We start from the raw sequence: 21828 nt of genomic DNA, 5'->3' as shown, positions 1-21828 counted from the left end.
GAAGAGGTGGTCTGGGACTGGTTACAAATGAACTCTGGTGCAGTTCATTTGTGGTGAGAACATATTCCGACCTGGATCTGAACCAACTGCAGTCACATGACCCATTGTTTGGGTTAAACATGAGCATGTTACAGTCCTGGAGGATTATTAATGTGCACCTCCTCCTGTACTGCCTTAATATGCACATTCAGCACATCCAATGCATCAAAACATTGTTTTCTAGTTGGAGCCGCGCCTCGTTTTCAAACTGTATGGTTTGACTAAAATGAACAATGACAGCAATATAGTCCACGATGACCAGCACTAAAATCAATCTGCGTAGTTGTCCCTCCATTGTGACATTAGAAAGTGTCACATTTATCTTGCAAGTGTACTCTTCTTCAATGTTTTGTTTACTTCTTGGATTTTTCCCGCATGGAAATTCTGACCAATCAAGAGCAGCTTTCTTGCACAAGGCATTTGATCTGATCTGCTTGTAAATGCTGCCATGAGAGCACAAACCAACTCTAGGCAATTATACAACTGTGTGGTGTGAAAGCACCCTAAAATTGGTAAAAACCCTGATTAAAGCAGCTTAATGCTTCTTCGACGCTGTTTTGCACATTGGAGACAGGCCTCTAGCCCAGCACCTGCTAATGTGTGCTCACCTTTTTTTCTTGGGTAACTTCACATCCAGACATTCTGGAAGTTTGTATCCACAGTGGTCTCTTCCTCTCCAAAAGAAACAGCGCCGGTGATTTAAATGGTGTTAGTTTTTTTCCGATGCTCTCCTTCTGATGCAGAGGGGCTGTGAACTATGGTGGCTGATGCGAAAACAGCTCCTATCTAGAGCCAGTGTTTGATTTGTCCATTCTGGGCTCCTGTGGAAACATGGCAGTGCAACATGGCGATCTCCTTGGATGAGGACCCGCTTCCTTAGTAGATATAAACAGCTTAATCTGAGGTAAAGAAAACACAACAATTCTTATTTTCAGGTGACTATACACTGAAGAAAATATACTTATTATATTATATTTCTACCAATATGTCCCTCTAAATCCTACACACTGGACCTTAAATTTGAGACTTGTTCAATCACCTCAAAGTAACAATGTGATAGGTTAGTAAAACTTTTTATGCAGACTTGAGTGATGATTTCACTGAGGTCTGTGTCCTCTGATCAGAGTTGCACCACTGTTGATCTCAATCCCTTAATCTCTCTTGTCTACACAGGTGCTGTGGAAGTTTCTCTGTTTTCATTCTGCCGTTACTGTTTCCCTCGGCGGGACCCGCCTCCCCATGTGTGTGAGACTGTTTCTGTATCTCTGTCTGTGTGGTTGTGTTGTGTCTGTGGCTCTTCCTCAGTCTAATGAGGGCTCATCTCAAAGCTCTCTCACACACACACACACACACGTGTACAGCTGTGTTGTGGCAGCTCTCTGACTGGAGCGTTGAAGCACCTAGAAGGACCACTTTCACCTCTCTCACAGCGACTACTGAGGATCCAGGTTGATTTCTGAGAAAATCCTCCAACAAGTAGATCACAGATAAACCAAGCAGCCATAACAGCACTTCTTTAGCTGTGTGTTAGGTGTGCCTGTACATGTCTGTGTGTTTTCGCCTGTGTGTGCATGTATGTTTATTGCACCCCAAAGACCTGAGCCATATGTCATTCTCTGCAGCCCCGTATTGCTCCTCTATCGCTCGCAGCCTAGTGTCAACATGTGGGTTAATGCACTGAACCTTCCAGCCTATTTGTCAGGCAGCGCGGTGCTGAAAGAGTCCCCAGTGAAATAGAAAAAACTCCCTGCTGATTTCTGCTCAGCTCTTTGATGTATAGAGCTCAGGTAGTGCTGCCGCTGAGAGGCTTAATTTCTTGGTTCTTTGCTCCTTCACCTTTTAGTGATTCAGGATCTCCCAGTGGGCAGGACTCAAGGCCGCGGCTGTTGCTGCTACAGGAGGCTTTGTGGCTTGATACTGAGAGGACAAGCTTCTCAGCCGCTTACATGACCATAAGACCAGGGGTGGAATGTGAGACAATGGGCCCCTGGGCAGAGACAAGCAAAAGGCCCCACCACCTCTTTGACATAGGAGCAACGTCACATTCCATTAAGCTTGAAAGCTGGAGGTCGGAGCTGGAAATGACATCAAGCCCGAGTTGATCACGTTCCAGTAAAGGAAATTGGAAAACCAGCATGTTGTTAGCAATACCTGTTCTAGTCAGGTTAGTAGTATCAGTTGATAACCACATATTACACTGTATTTTGTGCATGGAGACACCATAGCAACATGTCCACACATAGAAGTTGGATAGTACTGTGTGTACGACTGTTAATGAGACACAAAATAGACATGAATGTTACAGTAAACTGTGTGAGACTACAGCTTTCACTACTGTTGATGAACATAGCGGCCATCTTGGATTTTGAGGTCGGAGTTGGCAAGGTTCCTCCAACTTTTTGAGCTGGACATCCAATTCCAGGGGGCGTTCAAGTTGGAAATTCAGGTTGTTTGGTGTCTTTTTGGAAGGACTGTTTGTATTCTCTGGTTGTTTTGTGTCTCTTTGTGGTCATTTTGTCTCTTCCCAGCCAGCACGTGTTAAGGTCTTTGCACTTTGGGTCTGTTTTATTCGTCTGAAATTTTCACACGTCTGAGTCCAAAACCTTCATCCATCATCAAAATTTTCAAAACAGGTTTGATTTTCTGCGTTTCTCGCATTCATCGGAAACCTTCAGAGAGTTATTTAACCAAGAATCAGTGAAGAAAATGTGGCGGTGGGACACAGCCACAGCAAGACAGAGGAATAAGTTGCACAGAGTCATGTTCAACTTTCAGCAGGTCAGATAGAAACATTCAGGTGGATGATGATGATGATGATGATGAGGAGGAGGAGGAGGAGGATGTCAACCGCACACAGAATGTGGACACAGACAGGGAGGACAGCTCCACCCCTTTATGCACCTGTGGAGCCAAATGAAAGACAGGGAGGGAGAGGTACAGTGAGATAGATAACCAGTTGAGAGAGGCAAAGGAGGAATTGTGTCTTCACAAGGGTCCTGTGCGTAACAATTTTTTTCAGATCATGGATTTAGAAAAACACATCCACAAACTTTTAATTTGGGTGACATTTTACAGGTGAAGGACGGGGGGGCCCTGACACTAAAGGCCCCTGGGCCTGTGCCCGGTGGGCCCGTTCAGTAATCCATCCATGCATAAGACAGCAGACCTAAAGGAATAGTTCAACATTTTGTGGAAATGTGCTTATTTGCTTCCTTGGTGTCGGAACTCCAGAAACACTTGAAGTATTTAAAATTACTTGATTGCAAAACCAACGCGTTTCAGCATGTGGCCTTCATCATGGTCATCATGAAACACATTAAGACAACATTTAAATAAGGCAAGAATGGAAAAAACAACCAATCAATCATATACATTCACACGCGTACACATTCTTATTTGTTTTCTTGCAAAGAGTTTGATGCCTGTATGGTAAATATGTAGCTGGAGCCAGTTAGCTTAGCTTAGCATAAAGACTGGAAACAAGGGGAAACAGCTAGCCTGGCTCTACCCAAAGGCAACAAAGTCCTCCTACCAGCACTTCAAAAACTCGCTAATTGATATGTTATATGTTGTTTGTTTAATCTGAATAACAAGTTACTGTTTTGCGGCGTTTAACAGCAAAGAGTCTAGGTAGTTACTGCTCAAATTTGGCACATAATTTCATTTTTACACTTCATTTTTTAGAACCGCATCTGTCAGAAAAATAATGAGACCTTTCTGATAATTGATTAACAGTTTAAGTTATTTATCAAGCAATCTTGCAACATATTTTCTGGCTCCAGCTCCTCACATGTCAGGATTTGCTGCTTTTCTCTGCTTTATATTACGCAGAATTACATAACATGTATCATTTAAAAACATCACCTCGATCTCAGGGAACTTGGGATGCGCATCTTCATCTTCTTTTCTGATTGGATATAGACTAAACAGGTTTTTTTTTGTGCTGTATTAAAGGTGCATTATGTAAATCTGGAGAAAGATAGTTGATTCTCAGATCATCAAATATTAACCCTTTGGGCTGGTGATCTGGTCCCACTACCGCCACGAGGTCATCTGTATATGACAACAATCAACTATCTTTCTCCTCAGCTGCATACTAGACCTTTAATGAGCTCCAAGGCTGCAACAAAAATGGGAGACCAGACAAATTTGCAAGTAAGGAGTGTTTATATTTAATTACAAAAAAATTAAAGAGCAGAAAGAAACGTGGAAGTCAGTGTCAGTCATGTGAGCATGCATGAAATCAGACAATAGTGAGGGACGAGAGAGGGGCTCCGTGGGAAGGTGGTGAGGTTTATTTAAAAACCACACAGGGCTCAGGTGTGTCTCACGGAGTAAATGAAGCCCTATAGAGCCAGACTAGCTGTTTCCAGTCTTTATGCTAAGCTAAACTCACTAGCCGCTGGCTGTAGCTTCACACTGAATCGCGAGTGGTATTGTCCTGTCATCTGATTCTCAGCAAGAAAGCGAATAAACGTATTTCCCAAAATGTCTTTAAGCTGGTGTTTAAAGCTAGATGTAGGATGGAGGTAAGAAGTCACAGGTGTCTTGGATGCAGGGCTTGTTTTGCTCTGAGTAGACTGAGCCTTGGGGTGGGAATCGCTGCTCAGACAGGGAGGAGGCCTTGAGGGTGAAAACTGTCAGGGACGTAAAGGTGCTGTAGACACTATGAAGCTGGAGCGTTGAAGCTTTGGGCTCCGCCTGAGGCTGGAGCCAAGACTGGGATGTGTCCTGGGGGATGGTGGAGGGTGAGGGGGTGAGGTAGGGTGGGGGTACATCCCAGGAATAATATGCTGTTTAACAAAAGTGATATGTTGGAACCAGGCGCTCCTCTCCTGGGCCTCCTCAACGTTCTCTCCCAGGAGCCCCCAAGCTGCCACAGCAGGTGCAGGGCCCCTCCTGAACAAGGGAGGCTCCTCAGGGTAGCTGATTAGGGGGTGTGTATGCATGTGTGTGTTTCTGTTTTTGCTTTCATCTCCCAGGTTTCTCTCTAGTTTCCCACCAAACCTGTATTTTGCTTTTTCTTTTAAAATGCAAATGAACAAAACCCTGAAACCACCAAATTTAACCTAAACAAGTGAAACTGTTTTTGAGCTTGATGTGGACATAATCAAATTCCTTTCGTTGTGTGTGTGTGTGTGTGTGTGTGTGTGTGTGTGTAGAATTCGGTGTTGATAAAGGGCTGAATCCTTGGCTGGGCTGTTATTTGTGAGGATGTTTGAGACCAAGGTTTCTTTCAAGGGTAGCTTCAACGTCATTCATCGCGTGTTTTGTCCGCTGAGTTGGTATGTCAAGGCCAACCAGATGGTCCTTGATTAATTACAAATATAAAGGTGTTGGTTACATTTTGGCAAAAAAAAAAAAAAATCTTCTCCAAGGTTTCCATGTTGTTTTTTCAGTGTAACCTTTGACAAACTGCAGCCCAAACAGTAAATGTCGTGATTCCAGCTGCAGAGATTCTCACTTGTTGCAAAGGGCAGTATTTTGTAAGTGTAACATACTGTATTGTGTTTGTTCATGTCCATCCTGCATCCACATGGCTTTAACCGGAGAAGACAGTGCTCTCCTCTCAAATCCATCATATCCCAACCGATCCAGATCAATAGTGACGCTGCCTGTTTGGTTGTCAGTCCAGCTCTGGCTCTTTGTACTTAACTATTGATCCCTTTCTTTCTCCGTTTCTTCTGCCTTGTTAAATGACTGGATGTTTGAGAGGAGCAGACGGGCAGGAGGATGCGTACAATAGTGAGTGTCTTCAGCAATAGAAGAGCTCATGCGCTTCTGGAAAGCAGTGAGACAAAATTCGATAAGTGGGGAGATGGAGCGGATGGTTTTTGTGTAACAGGCTCAACCCTGCGCTCACTGTGCTTTGCTTTAGTGCGATACATAACTATTCATAAATGAATGAGCAGCCATACTCCTGCTGCAGGGTGAGGATGTCTGACTCCCAGCAAATGCTTTTATATTACTGTAAACCACTGAAATAAAATATAGTTCCAGATACACAGTTGCAGATCATCCCATAGGTGCCACACCCTCACCCCACATTAAGAGCATTTACTCAAGTGCTGCACAATTCTTCAGTACTTTATATGTGAGCCTGCACTTCAGAGGAAAATATCATACTTTATACTCCACTACATGTATCTGATGTATCTGTAGTTATTTTGCAGATTAAGATTTTACCCACAAAACATATGAACAATTAAAGTTCCCCTCAAGACACATTTAAAGTCTGTAAAAAAAACTCAACTAGGATTAATTTTACATTTCACGTGGTTTTAATCACATAAAAGTGAAAAATAAATACAGAAAATAGGGCAGAAAGCAGATTTACTATTTGTCCCTCACTAAGAAATTCACTGCTCGTGCCTGTAGGTTGACCGATCAAAGAGTAGTGTGCATCAGGATGGCTAGCGTTAGCATTAGAGGAAACATCAGAGGCGATTTAACCATGTTTGACAGGCTGTTCTCACAAACTGTACATAGGTTTTCCTCCAAAGTGTAACACACCCAAAGTCGTACCTATCCTGTGGAAAATGAGTTGCTGCGATCACATGACCAATGCGCTTACAGGAGTAAACTAGGAAGCAGTCTTGTAAGACGGCATGTCAGGGTGGTGGATGGGTCACAAATACATGGACTTTCCCCAGGACTTTGATTGGAACCGTGTAACCTTTAAGTAATTTTAAGGCCCATCCTTGCCATTTTTCTTTTCCTAAACCCTCAGTAACTTTACTAACTAACTTTAATTACGTAACTATACGTTAATCACGTAACATAACGCATGGGGTGCTACTTCATAGGATATCATACGAACCGTTCTACCTTCATGTGTCCCTCATTTGGACCCAGACTGCAGAAAAATATGCAGAATTCTTCAGATTTTTTTTACAGGGGGTCCCCAGAAAAATAGGGAATAGTTTATTTTCATTGTTTAGTTCACTATAGATGTGAGCCCAGTGTGAGTACGAGCTGTAACAGCTCAGATTATAGGGTTCACTTTCTCCAAAGTTATCTCCTCAGGAGTTGACAAATACAGAATTCTGGTCTGAATGATATCTAACAACCGAAATCTTATCAAATGGAGGTCTGTGACTTAATATGTGTCAATGTAGTGGTCCTTGACATGAAAAAGGTTTAGAACCAGTGTGATTGAAAATATTGATTTTTAGTATTATTATTATTATTATTATTATTATTATTGGTAGTAGTAGTAGTAGTAGTAGTAGTAGTAATATTTTTAAATCTGCGGTGATGCTGTCTGGATCTGCAGATGAGGAGTGTTTTGTGCACCAAAATCGGCGATGGTGACTGGCATACGTTTCAGAATGGTAACTGTAGTTAGCATCATTAATTTGTTGTTGTTTGTTAGCTTGTTAGCTTAGCTTAACTGGCAGTGGCTGACACAGCATTAGTGGTTGTGAAACAACAACACAATGATATCTGCTGCTATGTTGCAGTATGTTCACATCGTCACATTGTTATTGTGTAATTATACAAGAGGTCTAATCAAAGACTGATGAAAGATATATTCCGTATGTCAGAGATATTTATGTTAACTGTATTAAGTCCGTTCTGCGCTGAACATGTCAGGCTTCTTTCTTTGATTTACCTAATCCACCTTGCCTCGATTTGAATCTCAGATTTTAGAGAAGTGCACATCACCCTCTTTGGTAGAGGAATGTAAAAACAACTCTCTGGTGACAAACGTGGCTCAGATTCAAGTCAGTATAGCAAAGGTCAGACATTTTAGAGGGCAACAAACAACAGAAAAACACATTTTTAAGTGTGTGGATCACTAAAATATGACATATGGTCACAGATCTAAATTTGTAACAATAAAATGCTTCTTTCACATTAATACAAACCAGTAACAATAATGCAAAATTATAACAATATAACACAATCACATCTGTCTGCATGACAAACACTGTTTTTGGTTCTTGAAGCAGCGGTGTAGTGGAGAGTATGTGCAGGTGTACGTCACATAACCACTTCTTTTTCCACCAGTACACCCGCCTCATCAATCACCACTACACCACTGATTTTAAGTATGTTTTGCTGATAACACTGAGCCACACTGAGCATACTACTATTGGCTCCTCAGGTCAGGTGTCATCAGCGGGTTCAGATGCTCTGCAGTGTCTTTTGGGGTTTTCTGCGCAGCCCAGTGTGAAAATTACACTCCCAGTAAATGTCACGCTGGCCTCCAGATACTGATATCATATTCTCTCATCTGTTATTTACCTGTATCGCACTGCTTCTCTCCAGATTTTACCTGCTCCCCTCTCCCTATCCTCCTTCACCCTCTCCTCTTCCTCCCCCTCTGTCTCGACCTGTCTCACACTGCAGCACAGCGAGAGGAGAAATGTTACAGCTGAATAAAACATCACAGGAACAGGGAGAAGGTTGTGAGAAACCTTGACCTGCAGTCATAAATCAGTGGGATGATTTAGGCGCTAACTGCGCTGCAGCTAAAAGGAAACTGAAAAATTGATTTTGGATTGAGCAAATTTTCATTTGTCTTTTTTTTCATGCTGCAGATAAGAAGACAACCTCCACTCCTGTCACTCTTGAATCTTCTCACTCTGTGGCGTGTGATATTCAACATCGCTTCACTTACCTGTGATTGACACTGACGAGTTACAGCCCTGATCTTCCTGTTGTCTGAGCACCAGGCAGGTGATGGGGCATGGAAGAACACTGGCAGAGCTATTGATCATAGTTCAGTTCAGCGACAACACACACACACAGGAAATCCATATGGACGAACATGAAAGAAGACATATGGTCGAAGAGAGATGAAGAGTAGAATCAAAAGTTTACGTATACCAGTAGGGGACCTGTGTATTATGGCGCCAAATCACAACAAAAGTTATCTCATGACACTTTTCATACACAGCAGGTCGAGATCATACTCGTTAATTTACAAAGTACCAACAATTCTCCCATGTGCGTGGCGGTGGTGTCGAGGTAAAACTCTCTTCTAACAGGAAGAAACCTCAAACGGAACCAGGATATTGGTGGGCAGCCATCTGCCCGACCGGTTGCTTAATCACAGCTACTATTAGGTTGCGTATCCCCGAGCACATTTTGCCATAAGAAAGCTTCTGGCAAAATTCTGCTCTTGTTGAGTTCAACCGAATGTGTTGGTTTTCTTGCAGGGGCTCGTCTTTTCAGGGCAGTCCATGTATTTTTGGTGGAGTTGAAGTCAGGACTCAAAACAAAAGCTTAGTGTCAGCTTGATGTAGCCGCCCAAAACCACCTGGTTGCCTCAAAGGATTGACTTTCTTTCTTTCTTTTTTATCATCTGTTTATTGGTTTTTGCAAAACAGCAAAAGAACAAAACAAAACAAAGTAGAGCATTATTGGTAAAAGTAAGAGAGCGATGAGATTCATACCTATATCCTTCACTCTACCTGGCTGAACCACCCCAAGTAGTGCAAGGATTGACTCTCTAGCTGATGGTTTAATCTTGTCCTGAATAATTATGAAGTAGTCCTCCTTACTCCGTCCACTTTCTGCTATGCATCAGCTGGGGTTCCCTGGGGAAAACACGATGCAGTGCCATATATGCTGCCCTACATGTGGAGAAACTTTCTGTGTGCTGGTGTCCTTTTTCCTTTCTGCCCCTCAGACAGCCTGAATCCACTGCTGATCTTGGGACCTGAAGACCTGAAGCAACCCGGTCTTACTCCGTGGTCGTCAAATCCGGCACTTGGGCAGTGACTTGCAATGTCAGACTCTGACAAGAAAAGCTGCCTTTAAAGGGATAGTGCACTCAAAAATCAAAATTCAGCCATTATCTACTCACCCATACCCCTCACTCACCGTTTTTTTTTCTTCCTTTTTCTTCCTAATAATCTACTGTTCCACGTCCAGTCCGCGAGGTGGCAGCCTTTAAATTGGTTGCCAGCCGGCCCATAGATATCTATGAGTTTCCGCGCACCGGTTGTTGTGGGCTGGGCCGAGTCAAAGTCCAGGGCTGTTTTTTAGTCCCAGTCCGCCCCTGCTTGCGGAGATTGGCAGGGGGAGCAGCCAGCACACCTAATGGCTGACGGCGCCCCAGACTAACGTCCAAGAACACAAAATTGAATCCACAAAATATCTCCAACATGCTCATCTGTAGTGATCCAAGTGTGCTGCAGCCGCGACATAAAAAGTTGTTTCGAAAAACGCCATATGAACTCTGTTTTTAGCCTCACTGTAGAGGAACAGCATTTCTTTGTTGAGCCGTATTTGTTTGAGCCCGAGTATACGGACACAGAACTCAGACTACTGGACGAAGCAGCCGCCGCAGCTCATGACCCTCAGCCAGCCGCAGAATACTGGAGTCGAGCACTGGAAACCTGGTGGTGTAGTTGTTTCAAATGCAAAGCAATGCCAACGGATGAGGAAAGTCTTTGCTGCTCAGACTGGGAATTGACGATGCCTGCACTTGAGAATCTGGACATCAGTACTGACGAGACTGCTGCTGCTCTTCAGAGACCAATCACCCTGAGCGCGCGCACACGTGAGCACGGAGCACAGAGAAGCAGTCAGAGCTACAGGCTACAGTGAGGCTAAAAACAGAGTTCATATAACGTTTTTCCAAATAACTTTTTATGTCGGGGCTGCAGCACACTTGGATCACTACGGATGAGCATGTTGTGGATTCAGTTTTGTGTTCTTGGACGTTAGTCTGGGGCGCTGTCAGCCATTAGGTGTGCTGGCTGCTCCCCCTGCCAATCTCTGCAAGGGATGTGAGGACTCTAAAACTTCCAGAGCCTTCCTCAGCATGAGGGTGAGTAGATAATGGCTGAATTTTCATTTTTGGGTGCACTATCCCTTTAACGTCAGCATGATACACAGCCGGTTGCTGGTATAGCTTAATGTGGCAACATGGTGGGACAAGAACGAAAGTTAAGGTGGCAAAAGTCAAGTAAGGTGGCCAGGAGTCATGGTGGATGGGTCCAAAAATCACCATCATCCATATTCGTCGATTCATGTTGTACTGACCTAGTGCGTTTATTTTGAAAGAGACTGTATGTAAATGGGACATTTCCTGTCAAAACAGAAGTGTATTTTGAAAGAAGACAACACATGTAACAGGCAGAACTTGACACAGTGTCCCAGAACGTCAACAACCAACGCACCCAGGGTCCCTTTCACGTCATATCTGGACGTGGAAGGTCCATGATTAAACGTCGATATGTGACGAGGTGAGAATGTGTTGGTCATTTCTGACGTTCTCAGATCTGCACTGAGCTCATTGGACTTTCATTTTGATGTTTGCGTCTCTAATCTGATGCACGCAGACAAGCTCTATTTATACAGGCACAGAAAACCAACTCTAGTGAATCATAATATTTGCTAAACTCAAACTCATCTATAAACGCCTACATAATCAGGCTCCTCAGGTGCTCATTGATCTTGTGTTTCGGGCTCAGTAAGACATGGAGCATCCAGTGGGAACTGTTTGATGCTCTCATGTAAATCCTGATCTGGACAAACAGCATTTTCTGTTCATGTGTAATTTTGTACATGCAGAACTCAAACTAGATCCCAACTGGGGCCATTAAACTCACATTGAAACAGGTTTTGGAGAGGGATCAGTCATGTAGTCATTAATGAATGATCTGGTGCTTGTTGTTCTGTTCTTTTACTGCGCTGTCTGTGTTTTTCTAGTTGAGTTTAGTGTTCTTAATGTGCGTATTTATTGTTGCTGCCTCTTGTGTATTTGTTGTTGAGTTTTATGTATTCTGAAGAACCATTTGGGGACAGGCATTGCAAATTATCCTAGGTTGTAAATGCTACGGTGTGGCATTGTTTTATGCTACATACTTGTCCCTGTACAAATAAACATTACCTCCTGAAACCTGGACTTTTGTTTGGTGTATATTTTTAATTTCTCCTGGCTATTTGGGATCAGTAGGACCCAATAAGTATAAAAAAAACTGAACACTGTCAATGACAATAAAGTCCCAGTGTCCTCAAACGAGTACTTCCTCAGTAACAGTGTCTTATCTTGTTACTGTTGCTAAAATTGGTTACATTTGTTGGCATATCAAAAACAGACATTATTTATCATAAGTAAGTAAGTAACAAGTTTCAACCAAATGTGATCAGGTTTTGGACCATGTCCACTTTTGTGTCGGGATCTGCTGCAGACTGACTTGCTAGAGATGGCTGCCATCTTGTTTTTACATGGATTAGTGTATTGCGCTCTTACTACCACTAGATGGGAAAAAGACGTGTCCACAAATGAGGACAACAGGTCTAAATTAAGTAGAATGAAGTATAAGGTCAAGTAAACCCACAATGTGATGTCCACATATGTGGACACAGGGTCTCAGGAGGAATGAATCTCTGACAGGAAAGAAGTGACGGATAGTTGATAGTCATGATGTTAAATGACATTTTAGATCTCTCTGTATTTATAATGTGCAGTACTGTAAGTTATGTATATTTTTGACTCATAAAAAAATGTGTCGTCCTGTCACAGAAAAAGTTGCAGTTACAGAAATAATTGTAATCCCCAAACTGCCACGAGATAAACATCCCCAACAAGTTTTTGTAAGCCTCTGAGTGCCGTCGACAAAAAAATTAAACCGAGTACACACATCAGCATTTAATAAATGCAGGGTCATGTCCTGCTGATACAGTTCCAACATGTTCCCAATCATCGCCTGTCTAATGTTGGCCTGCGTGCTTGATGGGATTGGTTATTTTTGCACACACTCTGAATATTTATGTCCTAATTTGGGCTATTTTTCTCTCATGTTTTCAAACCGGGGGTTATTTATAGAGACTAGACACACTGTACTCTCACACAGCCGGCCTCTTTCAGGCATGCAATCATCACACACACACACACAACACACTTGCACTCTGTCAAGAAAATGTCATTACATTACAATAATTGCCGCTTGCGTAAGTCTAAAGCAACAGTTTGTTTGTTGACTCCCAGACCGCTTGCTGAACTTTCACGCTCATCCTACTTCCCTGATCCCCAACTTCCCCATCCCTCTCCGTGTGAGAACATAAACAAACATTGTTTTTATTATTGTCATTCTGGGAAGTTTCAAGACACAACACGACCCCGGGTTCCTCCCATTCTTAGCACGCGGATTGCTGGCCCCCGGGGTCATGGAGCAGCGCTGTGGTCAGTCAGGCCTGAGTTGCATGCCTCAGGGCTGTGGCTGGAAATAGGACTTGGGAATAGCGAATAGTTAAAACCTTGATGCCTGGCTTCCCCACTTCTGCTCCTCTGGGACGGAAAAGAACAGGCCACACACACACCCACACACACACACCCACACACACACACTCAAACCTCTCTGTCAAACAGCTGACAAGGGCTCGGGGCCAGTATTTAGGCTTCATTCCACGGGGTCAATAACAATAGTAAAAGGCAGACGGAAGAGGAAACTAATCAAGGATTTTGGCAGTTTGTTTGGCAGCCATGCTGCTACTCATTTTGTCTGAGGAAGAGACGGTCCAGAGGGGGAAATAGCTTCACAGATGTCGAGCCAGGTTACTATAAGAGTAGCAGTTAGTCTCTTGCTGCCCTGTAACTGATGGTGTCATGAACACGATGGTGTGTCTTTGATCATTGCAGAAGAAGTCGTTCTCACCTTGGATGTGGTGTTTGTAACGTCCAGGATGGGCGGTGCATGTCTGGGTGTGTTTCCTCTGTAAACACTAATACAATGCTGCTGCATTTATCCCACAACCATGCTTCACTCTCAGGAAGTAATTAAGTGTTTCCCCTTTCTCTTAATAACAAAAAATAATAATAAACCTTATTTATAGAAGGCTTTCCTAGATCCGAAGCGCCAAAGCTCTTATTGAGACACAGTCAGTCTGTGTGCCGGTGAGAAAATACATCCTGCAGTCTGACCTGCATCAGCCTCTCAGGTTTATTTTTGTCAGGAAAACAAATTTTTTATTTACATTCTCCCTCTTTGTGATACACCTCTGCTGTACAGTATTTATAGGATGTTGTAAGGAGCAAATACATGTCAGTTGCATGCTTGTTATTTTATAAGATACAGTCTAAAGGTTTTCAAACAATTTCCTGCTGAGGTCAAATGTCAGGAAAACACACGTAGTTATAAAAGTGCTGGTGAATGGTTAATGCACAATATGTGTCCAATAAAAGTTTACAAGTATGTCAGCGAGGTCCACGAAGATGCATTCTGCGCTCTTAAATCTGACATGGTCAATAAACGGAAAAAGATCCGGAGCAGGAAATAGAAATTTCACTTTAATATCCAACAACATACATATCATGAGAAATTTGCTCTATTTGAAACGCCACAAATTTTGAATTATTAAGAAAATCTTGAAACATGAAGTTAATGGCAAATACTTTTTAAATAAAGAACAGATACATTCATTAAACCATTCGGACACGAGGAGCTGTGATGGATATTTAGATCTTCAGAGTGTTGGACATATCCACTCAGGGACGACACAGAGGGTCATTGTCAGGTCCCTGTGTCACAGGAATTCTGGGAATTTTTTTATCCCCGCTCTGATCTGCACTCACAAGTCGCCCTGTGGATGATTTCACATGCAGTTAAAGAAAGTCGGCTGACAATCATAAACTGCAAATGACACATTTTGCTGAATGACACGACTGCATCTACAGCAAACTACACAATATAATCACTGATGCACTTGTTAAAATACAACCTTTAACACAGATGGATGAACCTTCTAATTGTTTCTGCTGTCTAAAAACTTGTGAAAACTTCAGTCCTCTCTTCCTGCTCTTATTACAGACATGTCTGAGCTAGCCACGACCCCTCAAGCTGATGTTTAGCCAGCAAACATCTGGGGCTTTAAGGGAAATGATTGTTACATGCAACAAATGTCAACAGGAGTTTGAATGAGGAGAGGAAGAGAAGTTTCAGTTTCACTTCAGCTCTTTATAACACAAACTACATTCTCAACTACAATTGCTCGACAACAACCCAATATAGCCTGTATATGATAAATATTTTCTTTAAATTGAAGACAGGTCAGTTCCTGTCATGGCTGCTGCTCTTAAAGGGACAGTTCGACATTTTGGCAAATTCACCTATTGCCATAATCCTTATAGTCATATGAGTAGGTATATTACCTTTAATTGTCAGTGCGTGCTGTTCTGAGATCAGTGGGGCAGAGCTGCCCACTGTTCAGCGCACAAAATGGAGGTGAACAGTACATCCCCCTCTCTCCCTCAAAACTAATCAAATACACCATCAAATGACTCCAAAGCGCTCTACCTACCTACCCATATGACTATAGGGATTACGGCAATAGGCGACTTTGCCAAAATGTCGAACTATCCTTTTAACTGTTCTTTAGTCTGCTGGTCTATCATTTGTTGTCAAAGCTTAAGTGCAGAACTTTTGTCTCCCTTTCTGGCAACAAGCTGTCTTTTGACACAGTCTTATGATGTATGCTTGCAGATGAGCTCCCCTCAGGATTTACTGCCATAACTTCCGCCATACTCCCAGCTGCTACTCTTCTCTATGGTCTCTCCCGCCTTCCTCTCCCCTTTAGCAATGGGCAAGTGTGAGAAAGTCACCACAGAAACCTACTCTGGTATACAGCAAAATACAGAGAGTGTCTCCTGGCAGCAATAGGCTAAATCAGCATTGTGTGAATTTGTTTGGCGATGTTCATTTATACTGTATGCAAAAGTCCCGCACTCCAGCTTTAAAGCCTACCTGAAGTTTAAATGTTTTGTTCGCTACAACATACATGTCAGCTCTGGAAATGTCCTGTGTTCTCCTCTGAGAGAAAAAAAACCCTTTAAATTCAGAAATTTAGATCTGATGGTTTCTTAATTTCACAACAATGCCCTCTAGTCTTGCATGAATTTGACAGAAAATTCTGGTATTTGTCTACTGAGACAGAGTCCTAATTTCAATACAGATCTCTGTATAGCATTAACGTCAGCTTTCAGGAACACAACCAACACATTCTCACTCCAGTCTTGTCACATATTGATGTTTGGTCATGGACTTTCCACATCCACATATGACATATAAGGTACCCTAGGTGTGTTGGTTGTTGACGTTCTGGGACACCGTGTCAAGTTTGGCCTGCTACATGAATTGTCTTCTTTCAAAATACACTTCTGTTTCCATACAGTCTCTTTCAGAATAAACTCACTACGTCAGTACAACACCACAAATTGACATTTTTTTTCCTTCAACAACAAACAAACATGGCTGGGTTTAGGCAACAAAAGCACGTGGTTAGGTTTAGAAAAAAAGAACAGGGTTTGGCTTTAGGATCGTACTTGCCCCACCAAGTTTCCCCCTGACAGTGCCAAGCATCGTTAAACTATAACGGTGATCGGATGTTAAAGGACGGCTTTTTTCATCAGTGTCCCTGCAAGTCACTGCCCAAGTGCCAGATTTCAACGACTTTGAAATGAGACTGGGCTCACGCAGCACATGTTCTTTTTCATTGCTGCGTGCAGATGAGGATGACCCTCCCTCCAGCCACTTCCTCTCACTTTCTCCACCGCTAATGTTTCTAAGAACTGAGCTGTTTGCACGCACGCTGTCCTGCATGTGTGCCTACACGTGTATGCATTTACATGTGAAAGGAAGCAACAAAACAACGGTGTCCCCCACATCTTCCTCCTCCTGGTGTGAGGGGCAGTGTGAGAGCCATACTTTGATGTTGTGCAGCACACACTGTCTTCCTGACGCCAACACACCTTTTCCCCCTGAGCCCTCGCTGTTTGGGGAGCTGTGACTTTGACCTGACCTTGACTATCCTATGAATTTACTGTGCCTCCCTCTCTCTGGATGTGTTGCTCTCGCTGTCACTCTGACAATATGTGGATAAAGCTGTCACTGACACATCCTCTCAGGAAGGGCATTCAGGTTCAAGCCGGCCATGCATCACACCTCCCCAGTTCCTTATCAATGATAAAGCTAATCCTTTGGCCCCGCACATGGCCCCATGGCCCCCTGAACCGCCCTTCAGTGTGAGAAAAGGAACAAATAGAGGGGAGGGTGGGAGCTAAGCAAGAGAAAAACCTGAAAAATAGGGAGGAGAAGGGATAAAAATGAGGCGTTAGGGAAGACAAAAGAGCGGAAATAGAAGAAGGTGGAATTATATTTGAGAGCGTAAAGAAAAAGAGCAGGTGATGAGAGTTTGTGCACGGACAGAGAGGAGTGGGTGAGCAGAGGTGACCTTGACAGTCTAATCTGTGTATAGATAAGTGTGTTGTGGTCCATTTGTGGGAGAACAAGGCTCTCTGGGATGTGTGAGTGTGACCCAGGGTTAAGTGTCTTACACAAAGACCAGGGGTGAACTCAGAGGGACTCACAACACACATGATGGAGCAGCGTATGACGGGTGGAGGCCGGGTTTACTGAAGGGTCCTATAGTTCAGGACATTGTGATTGAGATAGAGCTGTCTGAAAGAGGAAGTCAAACCTTTCCTTTAGAAAATAAACTGCAGTATGTCTCGCTTTATCTTCAAAGTGGTTTGCAGAATTCACTTGGTCAGCGTGACATATAGAGCCAAAGGAAGTTAGATGTCAGGAACAAGGTCAGATCATGGTTTTTGTCACGTTTGCTGTAACTGCTTGACTTCAAAATATAGACAGTTATGTAACAGCCTCTCAACATCAGCAGCAGCAGCTTCCTGTTTGATACAGAAACTTTTTAATAGTTTTGTTTATTTGATAAGAGTTCAAATACAGCACTTAAGATACAGGCATATTTCACGGGGGATAACACAATATTTTCCAGACATCATTTCCATCATAGTCCCTGATCTTCCATCAGACCTTCCACAACACAACAAGATGGAGACGGCCAAAGCATAAACGCTTGACCACGACATGCCACATCCGACACAGCAACCCACTCATGAATATACATGCCTAGAAAAAACAACAACAATACATAAAATGTATCTTCTTTTTTAAATAAACCTGATTTCAATGTGTAAAACGACCATGACCTTATTTGGAGATGCTATCGAGCAGCCTCTGTTTGAACATTTTCATAAAGGCATGTGGGTTCTGCACCTGCTTTACTGCAAGCAGTTTGTTCCACTTCGTAGCACCAGCATAGATAAAAGAAACTTTAAGGCTCTGGTTCGCAACGGTAGCTCTGTATTGTGATAAAGCTGTTACTTATTACTATTTTTCTATCACTGATTGTTTTGTTCAGCAGTTCAAAACCCAATCCCATTCCGTTTACCAGCAAATATTATGTAAAAAGCAACACATTCTCACTCCAACCTCGTCACATATCGACGTTTGGTCATGGACTTTCCACATCCAGATACGACATACAAGGTACCTTGGGTGTGCTTGTTGTTGACGTTCTGGGACACCGTGTCAAGTTCTGCCTGTTACATGCATTGTGTTCTTTCAAGATATACTTCCGATTTACCGTTTACATACACTTTCTTTCAAAATAAATGCACTACGTCAGTACAACACCGAGAATTAACGTTTTTTTTTCTTCATCAACAAAAGCACATGGCTATGATTAGGAACAAAGAACAGGGTTTGGCATTATAATCTTATGGGACACGAACACAGCTCTCCGGTTGAAAGTCAGTGTTTGTTTCCCGCCCGCCCCACTTGGACTTTCCCACCTTGACTTTAGTTCTTGTACTGCTGTTTCCCCAGACACAGTTAAACTATAACAGTGGCTGGCTACATAGCATGCTGACGATAAAGGACGGCTTTTTTCGTCAGTGTCTGATGCTGCAAGTCACTGCCCAAGCGCTGGATTTCAGCGACTTCGGAGTGAAACCGGATTGGTAAAAACTAGAACTCAAAAATTTTGGGGATTTGTGCTTAAAAAGTGACTTAAACAATGATTTTTTTGTCATTCAACTTATCAAATAAGCTCAAGTCCTTAAATGAGAAACTAAGATTGGGAAAAGAATAAAAAGTAACGACTGAATATGAATTGATCTTTTAATTAAATTTGTTTCCTTTGTATTATACATATAGTATACAGGATTGTTGGTTATTGCTTGTAAACACTCTTACCAACGAAACACAGACTTATACCCTTTAACCACCAACATTAGCGCAGGTATGTGGGTTTTTTAAACACATCTGTGTAAGCAGCTCTGCAGCAGCCTAATAGGCCTGTCTGTTTTTGTTCTTTTGTGTCACATTCAATGTCACAGACAGGCCAGAAAACAGGTCCGTAAACAGTAGAAAGCAGCATGGAGGTTAGGCTTGTCTTTAGTACTTCGGTACCATGTCGATGCCAACACTCAAAAAATTGTCGGTACCTGTTGTTTTTCAGTACCGTAAGTACCAGATACAACTTTGCCCTCAGCGGGCCATGTCGATTCCTACTAACGGGGGCAGTATACGCGCGTCAGTCTGTGCTGAGAACAAGCGCATAAGAAGAACGCCTGTTCTCCATCGTCTTTGCTAGAAACAATGGCTTCTACAAGTGCTAGAGCTTAGATCGGGCCCAAAAAATCCAGCCCGACCCCACCCGAGCCCGTGCATGCTCTGTCCTTTAACTGTAATTATGAGCCCGAGCCCGGTTTAAACCCGACTTTTTTTAAGGATACAAACATGGACATTAAAGGCTGACTCTTGTCTTTCTTTCCATGGCAATCCTTCGTCATGTGCCTCTTAAGTGTTGAGGTCCCCGTCTTTTTGCTGTCATATACCAGCATCGTGCTGCACTTGGTACACTTGACAAAGCCGACACACACATTGTCACCGTTGACAACTCACATGTGCGCGGCCAGTGGCGTCGTCAAGTGGGTTTCTTGGCCAGTGAGAAAGGAGCTTCAACAAAAGAAAATAATGCACCCATGCACCTCTATGCAGTATTTTAAATCATGTGTGAATTCTTACTCATGTATTACATTAAAGCAATAAAGTCACAAAGAGCAGCTAGGTTTACTAAAAGGTGTACACGTCCATAAACATCCTGAACACAGAAGATAATAAGAAAATACAAGCAGAAAGCAGAGGGCAGAGTCTCTGAAGGAATACACACTGGCACACACTTCTAGTGGGTCAAAAGTGATGACTGAGAGGGATATGAGTCTGTGTGTTGTTTTCTGGGAAACCCTGCATAGTATACCTTTAAGTTTTGTTGTTTTTTTTTTTGCAATAAACTGGAACACTGGAACATATAGACACTCGCTGGCCCCTGGCTTATATAAATGGTCTATATAAAGCGAGTAAATAGTGCATTTCTATCGAGTGTTTCAACAATATCTCATCTTATCAAATAACAAGCTTTCCAGGTGCTTGGCCCAGGAAACAGGTTTTTATCTCTCCCTAAGCGTGATATCACTCCCGGATTACATGTCAGTTTTATACTGTGTTTTTGCAGAGTTTTTTATCAGCTCTTCCCAACATGGTAATAAATCAATGGATCTTAAGCCTTGAGGAGCATGAATGTGGAAGGAGGATGGGAAAAGCAGATAATATGTGCTTTAAATATCTTACAACATGTGCATGCATGACTTGAGTCTAAATCTGCCGCTGAGACTCTGGGAGCAGTAGGCTGTGGACAGTAAGAGACTCGTCGTCTGCAAGGCTGATGGACATACAGTATGTAGGCTGTAATTCATAAATCCCCAGTAATGCATGTCAAGCTGCTTTATAGATGGCACAGTGTACCCTTGGTTACAATTTCATTAGTGGCGGAGGTGATTGATCGGATGGAGACAGACTAACAGAGACAGACAGACAAACTGAAGCTCCACGGATCAATTCGACAACCTGAAAGGCAGCTGTTATCAACATGGATTATCAACATGAGTTGTGTGGTCTGTGTGTGAGATTTATCGGATCACTGAATGCATCATAGGGCACATAATCACAGTGTTGAGTCAACCGCGATGTTCTTTCCAAAAGCCTTAGTCTTCCTCATCAATGGCTTAGTCTGACATCTACTGTTATAGTCTGCAGCTTCCCTCATCTTCCTTGCTGTTCCTATTTCAGATAAACTGTTTCACACTGAGTCAGGGAGTCGGTGCCTCCACTTCACTGGGATCACCTGGGACCACTTCAGTTCATTCAGCTTCACCTCATCCCATTTAAAAGCTGAATGAAAGACAACACGACAAGAAAACATATTACAAATACCTACATAAGATAAATTCAATAATCCTACATCAGTAGATTTAAGTGTCACAAGAGCAGAAGTACAAGATGCATCATATAAATAAGTGTCCCTAAACAAGTACAGCCCATTGTTTTGATGGCCTAAAACCCCGTGTCCCACTGGACTGAAAGCCCATTTTTCCAACAGCCCATAATTCCAAAAACAAATGCCCATTGCTATGAAGCCCCATTTCTCTGAATACTGCATACTCCCTGTAGTCAGACAACCTTTGCGGAGGGTCAGTAAAAACACATGGGATCAGCAGCTCGGAAACATTGCGGAGGGTTGGTAAAAACACCCGGGATCAGCCACTTGGAAACACTGCGAAGAGTCGGTAAAAACACCCAGGATCAGCCACTTGGAAACACTGCGAAGAGTCGGTAAAAACACCCAGGATCAGCCACTTGGAAACGCTGCAAAGGGTCGGTAAAAACACCAAGGATCAGCCACTTGGAAACACTGCAAAGGGTCAGTAAAAACATCTAGGATCAGCCACTTTGAAATGCTGCAAAGGGTCAGTAAAAACACCCGGGATCAGCCACTTGGAAACACTGCAAAGGGTCGGTAAAAACACCCAGGATCAGCCACTTGGAAATGCTGCAAAGGGTCAGTAAAAACACCCGGGATCAGCCACTTGGAAACACTGCAAAGGGTCGGTAAAAACACCCAGGATCA

This window comes from Epinephelus fuscoguttatus, linkage group LG10, assembly GCF_011397635.1.
Source record: "Epinephelus fuscoguttatus linkage group LG10, E.fuscoguttatus.final_Chr_v1".
NCBI classification, from domain to species: Eukaryota; Metazoa; Chordata; class Actinopteri; order Perciformes; family Serranidae; genus Epinephelus; species Epinephelus fuscoguttatus.
Note: the sequence above shows the minus strand (reverse complement) of the source record.